We start from the raw sequence: 9,730 nt of genomic DNA, 5'->3' as shown, positions 1-9,730 counted from the left end.
AATCATTATAGCTTTTTTTCGGGAAAAAAATACTATTAGAAGTTTTTCTGCGGAATATTGTTCAGAAACGTGTTATAAACAAAATATCAAAAAATCAACTCGAGACTAGTTGGGAAACTTTGTTAAAACAATGGTCAAAATTATGGAAAAGTAGTTTTTCGACTGGCGTAAAAAAACTGTTATTCATAGAGAAAAAAAGGTTTATACAAAAAAGGTAGGTATTAAATAAATCTGTAAAATAAGACAAGTCCGATTAAATTCCGATAATTTGTTTATGCGCAAGAGCTCAAAAATGGTCGAAAATGTCCGCTTTTTTCAATTGCTAATAATTAATGCAATTTTCATCGCAGACATTTGTAATTCAGGATGTTTGAGGCTTTTTGCACCCTTAATAAGTGGTAAAAATGTCAGCCCAAAAGCTTCATTAGCTTGTTGTAGGCGGAATTTATTATCTAAGATGATGCTATTTTCCCAAGCTCACACGCGTTGTATGGTTTCGATCATTAGTTGTTTTTGTACCTAAATAGTTGTATTGACATATGCATTTACTGACAATTTAATTTTTCAAATTTAATTTGTTTAAAAATGACTGAAAAAAATGTTAATATTTATTACATTGTTAAGCACGCATGCTCCGCCTCGCTCTCCCCACTCGTTCGCTAGACCAAGTAATATAGAACGCATCGCCGCTATCTTCTTTTTCGCAATTAAATAGTTGAATTCACCTTAATGTTAATGTAGGACATGAAAATATAGCTCTTAATGTATACTATTTCCAAATTTCGGCTCTTAATAGGTAGGTATTAATAATTAAGGTCACTGCGATTAAACTGAAAAAAAAAAATATGTCGTCCGTAAACCATACCAAGCTCCATCTTTCCAGGGTATCAAAATTTCCTCCCATTTGTTTTGATCCTCGCTTCGAGTCTCAAAAGGTTTGTGGAAGTGAAACCTTGGAATCATCTCGTCGGATACCATCCCCAGAGTTGGTTCCGACATAGATGTTTCTATAATCCTGGAAAAGCGGCTACCTCTCCATTATTGTTCCTGAGTCGGTATGTTGCTAACCACATTCTTTCCAACATTATATGAAGCGGTGGTAGGTTTAGGACGACTTCTAGCAATGCTGTCGGAGGAGCTGACATCAACCCCGTTATACCCAAACAGGCCAGTCTCTGGATTTTATTGAGTTTTTACCTCGGTGTAGTTTGTTGTGTTTTTTGTCACCATAATATATCCTAGGTTTTACTATCGATGTATATATCCAGTATAACATCATTTTCTTCAGTACAAAGGTTCTACCGATAAGACGCCTTCGCCTTACTTACCACTTCCTCGTATTCCAAGTGTGCATTCCAGAGCCTCCTTCATGAGCTCTGAAACGATGATACTATGTTTCCCGATTATGAGAACAACTAAGTCGTCCAAAAAAGGTTAGTTTAATAACTTTTTCACAGCCGGCAAAACTATGCCACAAAAATTTCACACAATAAGGTGTCCGGTAGTTTAGAGAAAAAAATACAAAATATTTCAAGGAAATGTATTAATCACATGGATTAAGGACTAAGAATAACAGTTATTAGCGTGGAAAACTACTAGGGATATTACTAAATAACATAATTTTGATTTTGAAAAAATGGAGGTTGTACAACATCATCCCAATGTATCATAGATGTCAAAACACATGGCATATGATTATAGAATATTAATCAAGTTTATGGAATTACTAAACTATGAGTGAGTTACATGGATGATAAAATTATTATTCGCTCGAAATCCGTTAAGCATATAAAAAATGCAATAAATGCAATGCAAATAAAATGAAATGCAAAAGTTATAGTGAATGCAATTACTTTAGCTTTATGTTATAAAATTGACATCTAGACACAAATACTCCATGCCATACCAAATTGCATTTAAATTTGATAAACCTTTTTAAATTTATCTAAACCTTATGTACCTTAGAGGCTAAGTAAATCCACTTTGGATAAGAGTATGAGTTAAGTTTAGTTCTGTCATCTTATTTTGACCTTAAAAATCTGTGGTAGTTCTACGTTTAACCAATGTTAAGACGCCCTATATAATGATTTCGATATAACGATTATTTATTGGTTGCCTAATTTAGTTAAAAGTTACCAAACACGGTGTACTAATTGGTATATTTACATAGTATAAGATATAATAACAAAAACTGTTTAATTTTTAAAATTCGAAATGAGTTTATTTTACCAAGTCATGACAAATAATATGTGTTATTTGAAATTCAAATGGTATGCCTTAGTTCAAGGAAAATAATTACACAATATTAAAAAATAAATAGTATTTAAATAAATCACTCCTCTATTAGTTATCCTCTTGTCAAATAGCATCTTTATATGATAAAATTTCAAGTGGTAGGTAGTTATACTGAGAATATAGAGATTTGATCTGTAGATATTATTCTAAATATGGTACAAAAATTCTTTTACACATATTCATGTTTCGCAATATAACGAGCACCGCTTCTTGATATGTAGATAATTCCAGGAAGAGAAACATTTTTTAACCGCAGTTGTAAATTATGAAATAGTCAAGATAAATACTAATTTTCAAAGAATTTTTATTTTTTTTAAGTTAGTAATTTAATAGCATAAGAGATTCCTAAATTTGATATAAAAAATACATCAAAAATATAATGTACAAATTATATTGTATTTCATTATTTTATGATTTATATCTTGAAAACAGATTAGGTAAAAAAATGTTATATGAAGGTCTAAATTAAAAAGTAAAAATTAAGAAAAGTAAGGAATATAGACAATGTTACCAGTTACCAAATAATACCTTAAAATTCCATTCAGACAGAAGTTATGGATTTATTTTTAAAAATCATAAAAAATCAGAAGGTCTATGAATTTAATTTTATTGATTCTTTTCAAAACACCAGCAATACAGAAATATCAAAAACAATACCACTTACAAAAATGTTAAATTCGATTATAGTATTTCTTATGTATAAAATCCGTCAAATAGGTATGCCCGTAAGTATTTACAAATATTTTATATTACTGAATTTTATATAAATAGGTGCCTATTTGAAATTAACATAATTTGACGAATGGTGCTATAAAAATTGTACGTTAATAGAAGTCATTATAAGGTATAATCAGCTACTGAACTTCTAAACAGACAAGACGAAACAACATTCCAAGACATAACTCAAGAGAGCTACATCCGAATTATTGACATTGGAGAAACCTGTAATTCAGTTTCCCGCACAAACATATAAAGTATTTTAGTAAATACCGATGTTAATTAAGAATTATACATATGTCTCAACTACCCAGTGGTCGAGGTCAATACAAATGTTGCTCTTAATTCCTTCCTGAACATAAAAATTATAAGATAATTTAGTAACATACATACAACTGCTGACCAAAAATGAAACCTTGTATTCTTTGGTGAATTTTAAGGGGATTCTTCCCTATAAAGTTTTTATGTAGGAGGCTTCGTTAAAAAGATACCTACAGGGTGTTAAACTTCAAAAAATATTTTTAACTTTTTTAAATAAAAACTTGTAAGTGAAATAATTTGAAATTAGGCACATGTATTTATGTTTTTCGAAAAAAGCCTGATTTGATTTTTTGAGTAAACCTTAAAAAACCAACTGAAAACACTTTTACTTAAATGACTTGACAAGTACTAATCATTCGGTTATTTATTCGAATAAAGAAATTAATAACATTAATCATCATTTTAATAATTTTATTTGAGTAAATGCTCAAAAATACCTTCATTTTCATGAACACAGGCCCAACATCTATTTTGTAACGAAAATGTAATTTGTTCGAAATTTATTGTTACTTGAATCTGTTGAAAATAATTTTATTTATTCTTTCTTATAACTGCTCAGAATGTCAAAGTTGCTATCACAGCCCACTATGTTATTTTAAAAAGCATTATATTCGAATATCGATCATGTGTTTTCTCAATTCGTTTTTTTAAGTTTTATTCGAAAATGACGCTTTTTCCAAAAAACATAAGAGAGTAGTAATTTGTAGAAAATTGAAAGACGAATCCGAAAATATCTTGGTTGTTACCGTAAAGAAGTGGCGTACTATTTTATTTAGAAAAATATGCCACCGACACCCTACATCTCCGCCACTGGAGAATGTAAATTTTAGAAAAAGCCCTCAGAATTTGGACCATGTTTACATAAATATATGTGCCCAATTTCAAATTATTTCACTTACTAGTTTTTAAATTATTTGAAAAAATTAAAAATATTTTTTGACGTTTACCACTGTATCTTTTTAACGAAGCATTCTGGATAAAAACTTTATAGTAAAGAGTCTCCTTAAAATTCACCAATGAATACGAGGCTTTGTTTTTGGTCACCATTTGTGAATCATTCTGTATAATAATCAAACGGTCTGAAACTTAGAAACATGTAATTATTAAGTGAAATTACAAGAAAAGACGTGCGTTTTTTTCTTCTGTTCTTTAAATTCCAATAAATAAAGGCACAAGTTAGGTACAAAAAAACCTTAAACTAAGACTTCGTATAATATTAGATAAAAGAAATGTAAGGTGGTTTTTATAACCCTCAAGTGGTATCCCTAAAAACCAATTTATTTTCCCATAACGAATTTTAAATCTATACCTAATGTAAATAATTGTTTTTTTTAATCTATCTCAGTGCGAGCGTGGTCATACAAAAATAATTATTAGATTTTTACTCCTATTTTGGCCAGTTCTACAAACCGGTCATTTTTTTTGCATACGAAAAATAAAATATGATTTATTTATGATATAATGCTAAACGGTAATATTTGACGTCCAACAATAAAAGAAAATCAAAAAGTCTCAGATAATCCGCCGTAAAATCCGAAATGAAATAAATGAAACAATAACGGAACAATTTTTTTTAACGCAAAATACTAAGTATATCATTTGTTACTGCAAACCACAAAATTTAATAAGATGACAAATTTCATAACAGAAGGTCGTAGCTCCCTTGATACAAACGCAGAAACCTGTTTTCCAGGATGAAACTTTAAGATGGCATATTAAAGAAAATTACTTTACAGCCGATTAGAGTTTTATACGTCTACTATAAATTATTTATTCATAAGAGGCCACATTTTAATTCGGACCAATTTGTAAATAATTTTAACATACGCTACTGGTTTCAGCGTCAGTCGGGGTGCATTGAAGCACTTAAGCGCTGTTTACCTTGTCAACGGGGAACCTTGACATTGAATGTCGATGACCTATACGCCTACCTAGAGGTATCATTCGCATAGAAGCCACGGAGATGGCACCCACGTCCCATATTTCTATTAACATTAATTATCAGTTACGGTACATCGGTCTGTACTATATTATAACTGCGATTGTAGTCACTTTACGTGGATACATAAATGATTGATTGCAGAAGAGATTAAAATTGAATTAGTTCCATATAACCTTACTATATTTTTTTCAGTGAGTATTAAGGCCCACTCGCGGGCGACGCGGGTGCGTCGAACGTCGAGCGTCGCGTTGTGGCGTATCAGATTATTTAGAGTAGCAACGTCAAGAAGAAGCGGTTGCAAAGAAGGTTAAATTAAATTTCGTATCAAAAACACTGTTAACATGATAACTTGGATTAAAGTCGACTAATAATGTGCTGAAAGCATCGCATCATTTACAAAGCGGTATACAGGGTGTTTTGAGTGTGAACACTTTAAATTCAAGCACTGATAAGAACATAAAAATAAGACGATGGTTTTTCAAAATTTAATTTCAGCCATATATTTTTCAAAGAGCAATGTAACGCACTGAAATTTACTTGTACAAGTAAAATTTTGAGGATGGCAAATATGTCAGTGTTATTAATTTTTGAGCATCTGCAATATGTCGCTAGTTACGATCTTATCCAGAGATATTACGAAACCATTTGCAAAGCTTCCATGCGCACAAAAATCAGCCAAAAGTAATTGCCGATAGTCGAGGGTATCTAGCCTACAATCCTTGTGAAGCAGAAGACGTTAAGCAGAAATGATTATTTTTACTTCTGTTTGGAATTCAACCGCTGAAACTGTCCACATAGCCACAAGATGCAGCAGACAACATCTGGATACACCGAGTTATCCCACATAAATCTGGAATAACAACGACAGGGAAGTCTACAGTTATGAATTGCCCAAGTCCAGAGATGTCAGCGATCAGGATCCAAACCAAACAGCAGTGCCTGAGAATTCGCGGAGCCACAATGTCGACTCTGGTATCTCGCACATCTGCAACCAGAGTAAAAGTCCCTGGACTGTATATAGCACTTCTCTGCTTTGTGAAATATACATACTTTGTAAACATTTCCAATAATATTTTCTTTCGCCATTCAGAACATTGTTAAAAATTTGTTGCTCAAGATCTAAAACAGTAGATTCAATCCATTCAGGAATTTCTGTGCTTGTGGCTAAAATCGTAACAGATAAAGCCAAAATTTAAAAGCAAGTCTCGCAGAAAGTGAAATAGACATAAATCCTAAGGATTAAAACAATTCAGTAGAAAACGACTTAATTGAAAACCTTTCTACCAAACCAGTGTCATCTTAGACCGAACAATACAAAGCGTGGGACCTGTGAGCAATCAGCCAAAAGGAGGGACCGGCTAGCGCGACGCTCTCTCCTTCAAATATACGGATACTCTACTGCGAAGATGGAGCTATGTGAAAGGCATCCGATAACCCGCAGGAGCCGAAAGTCCTTGGAGTAAGTGACGGTGTTATCTAAAATATAGCTTTGTGAAAAATACCTGTCGGTTATAACTGTTTTTTCAGTTAAACTATTTTTTCCATTAAATTTGGTATGCTTATGATTGGTAACAAACCACATCTATGAAAAATAAGACGCAAAAAAACAAAAATAAAATAACCCCTCAGAATTGGTGATATGTTTTTTCTTCAAAAAGGTCTAAATAGTGAAAATTAAAGAAAAGCAACGAATATAGACAATATTACGGTTAATTTAAAATTCCATTCAGACAAGCATTTAAAAAAATTGCATTTGTGGCAGTCGAATTCGACATTTGTCAGTTTCTGATCTCCCAGTCTTGGCGAAATTAAAAAACTATATCCATGGCATTGTTTAACCTTTATCTAAAATTATACAAACTTCTTTTCAAGCGCCCCAACCTCCCTTTAAATGGCCTTGACCTCACAAATTACCGCCCTATAAATCTTACATGTAAATGTTCCACAATTATAGAATAATTGTCAAGTTAAAAACTTATTTTTAATTGTTAAGTGTTATAATACATCCAGTTCAACACGGCTTCCAGGATCACCAATTTATTACAATCATTAAATATTTGGATTCATTGCTCGTGAACAACCAATTTATGGATACGTATTTGGATTTTTCTAAAGCATTTGACAGGGTAAAGTAGAACTTCTATTAACATTAGATTTCTATAAGATTCGTAAATTGCTCCTGAAATAAATAGATTTTTCTCTGATAGAAAGTTTGGAGTCACAATACACTGAAAGAAATGAGCATATTAAATTGTTTATCTAGAATAATGTGTATAGCGCTTATTAAAACTTTTATAATCAATATACAACTTTTATTAAAAAAAAGCAATCATCTCCATACTCATTATTCAATGAGCTTAACTGGAAGGTGCTTAATACACCTTATACATCTATGAAATAAAGGTTATAATGAATTACTTATACATTATTAGGTGTTACAAACTTTATATTCCAATTGTATAGTAGGGAAGATTTGTTGTATAAAGACCAGTGTCCGAATTTGTATATAACAATTGTATTAACAGAATTATTCGTTCTTATACTGAGTATGTTTCAGTTTTTAACGTGTAAAACGCGTCTTATAATGGTTAAGTGATCGTCACCTCTCGGTGCATAATCGGTTATGATCGTAAAATTTCCGACAGTCCGCTGTGCATCGAGTTGCGACTATTACACGTCTAGTTTGATGAAAATGGGCAGTATATGCACAAGTTTTGTGGAACACATGATCATATCGCGTTGTGTGAAATGGAAAATTATGTAAGTACTGTTTTATGGCTTGTAATTGTTTAGTTTTTTCAAATGTAAATCTTGTCTAAATCTTAAAAATTATTATTTTGTAGGTCCTATTAGAAACCGCTGATGTTAAGTTTTACATAAGATGGAGGAACAGAAGGTTAACGGTGACAAAGAAGAGCATGGGTCAATCAATCGTTGCTAAGAAAATAAACTGGACAGTTTTGGGAGCGATTTGTCATCATTTTTAATGCTTAAAAGTATGTTTTATGTATGTTTACATTAGAACCCTAGCTTGAATTACAGTTATCTAATAAAATTTCTGAAAACTTAATGTCATATGTTTTTAACTCATACAGAGTATACAACAGTTTAATACATTTATTATTATAAAACTTATAACCAGTACTAGATGTTCTAATAACGATATGGAACACTTTAATAACATTTGTTGCTATTACTTCGTAAAGGGTATAAAAAACGTTGTATACTAGTTATACGGTTTATAGTTACTATACAAGTGTGCTAGCAGTACGCGTTTTATATCCAATATTCACCTGTTTAACTGTCACATATAGTATACAATGGTCTTATAATGGCATATAGAATTCTAATAAAGAATAAAACGCATTTCTTTCAGTGTAGATCGTTTCTTTTCAAATTGGTATTACGTCCATTAAGGATTATCTTAAGGATACACTTGTATCGTGTAGACGACAATAACCTTTACGGGAACCCAATATCAGATCATGCAATTCTTCAAGGTGATATAATAGCATTTATATAGCCTCTCAATATAGATCTCAATAAACAAACTGTATTTATTAACTGTTAATAATATCTACATAACCAATTCGAACTTGATATAATAATTAATTCTAAACCGAGTTGGTCGGATAAAACTACCTCTGTAGTTACGAAGGCCAACACACAAATTTATCTATTGAAGAAGTGTTTTTAAAATCCGGATCTTGCTCTGTTTTTTCACCTTTTATAAAATACATATGGTACAACAGTTTGTTGCCTCTATTTAGTTAAGGATATTGTGGCCTTGGAAAGAGTTCAGAGAAGTTCCTCTATGATGAATCCAGCTGACTCTGAAGATCGTTTAAAATTGTTAAAACATCAATTTATTTGGCGTAGGAAAGCGAGATAATATTATTCACATGTTTAGGATCATCCACATTTTTTTTCAAAATATAAAAAAAAATCCAATCGTCCAAGTCGTTTATAACTGAAATTATTTTTTTATGCTGTCTTTACTATAGCTAAAGTTACTCTTAAACGTTTTGATAATTAGCGGTTTATTAACATTTATATTCGAGGAAATCACCTATAAATCATTCCTTTCCTGTTTTCTGTAAAACGATTAAAAATTTGGTAATATCAATGGCCGCAACACCTTAATTCGCTTTTTTGAACCGCCATAAATAATTTGGCAAATTAATGTCAACCGCCTAATCATTAATATGTAAATATTACAAAGTGGGAGTCGGAGATGTTTGGTGTTTTTATATTATATAACTCCAGTTGGTTATGTATCCAGGGAACATATTTTCGAAATTTAAATGAAGGATATACGTGATCTGGAACTAAGAGTAGTTTTGTGTAAGTATATCGCAGTGAACTTTATGTAACAGACGAAAGAACAATGAGATACGAATATATTGTAAAAACCTAAACTAAGAAAATTTAAAGTACAGAACACTACTAAAAATG

This window comes from Anoplophora glabripennis, unplaced genomic scaffold, assembly GCF_000390285.2.
Source record: "Anoplophora glabripennis isolate ALB-LARVAE unplaced genomic scaffold, Agla_2.0 scaffold1091, whole genome shotgun sequence".
In the NCBI taxonomy this organism is placed as follows: domain Eukaryota; kingdom Metazoa; phylum Arthropoda; class Insecta; order Coleoptera; family Cerambycidae; genus Anoplophora; species Anoplophora glabripennis.
Note: the sequence above shows the minus strand (reverse complement) of the source record.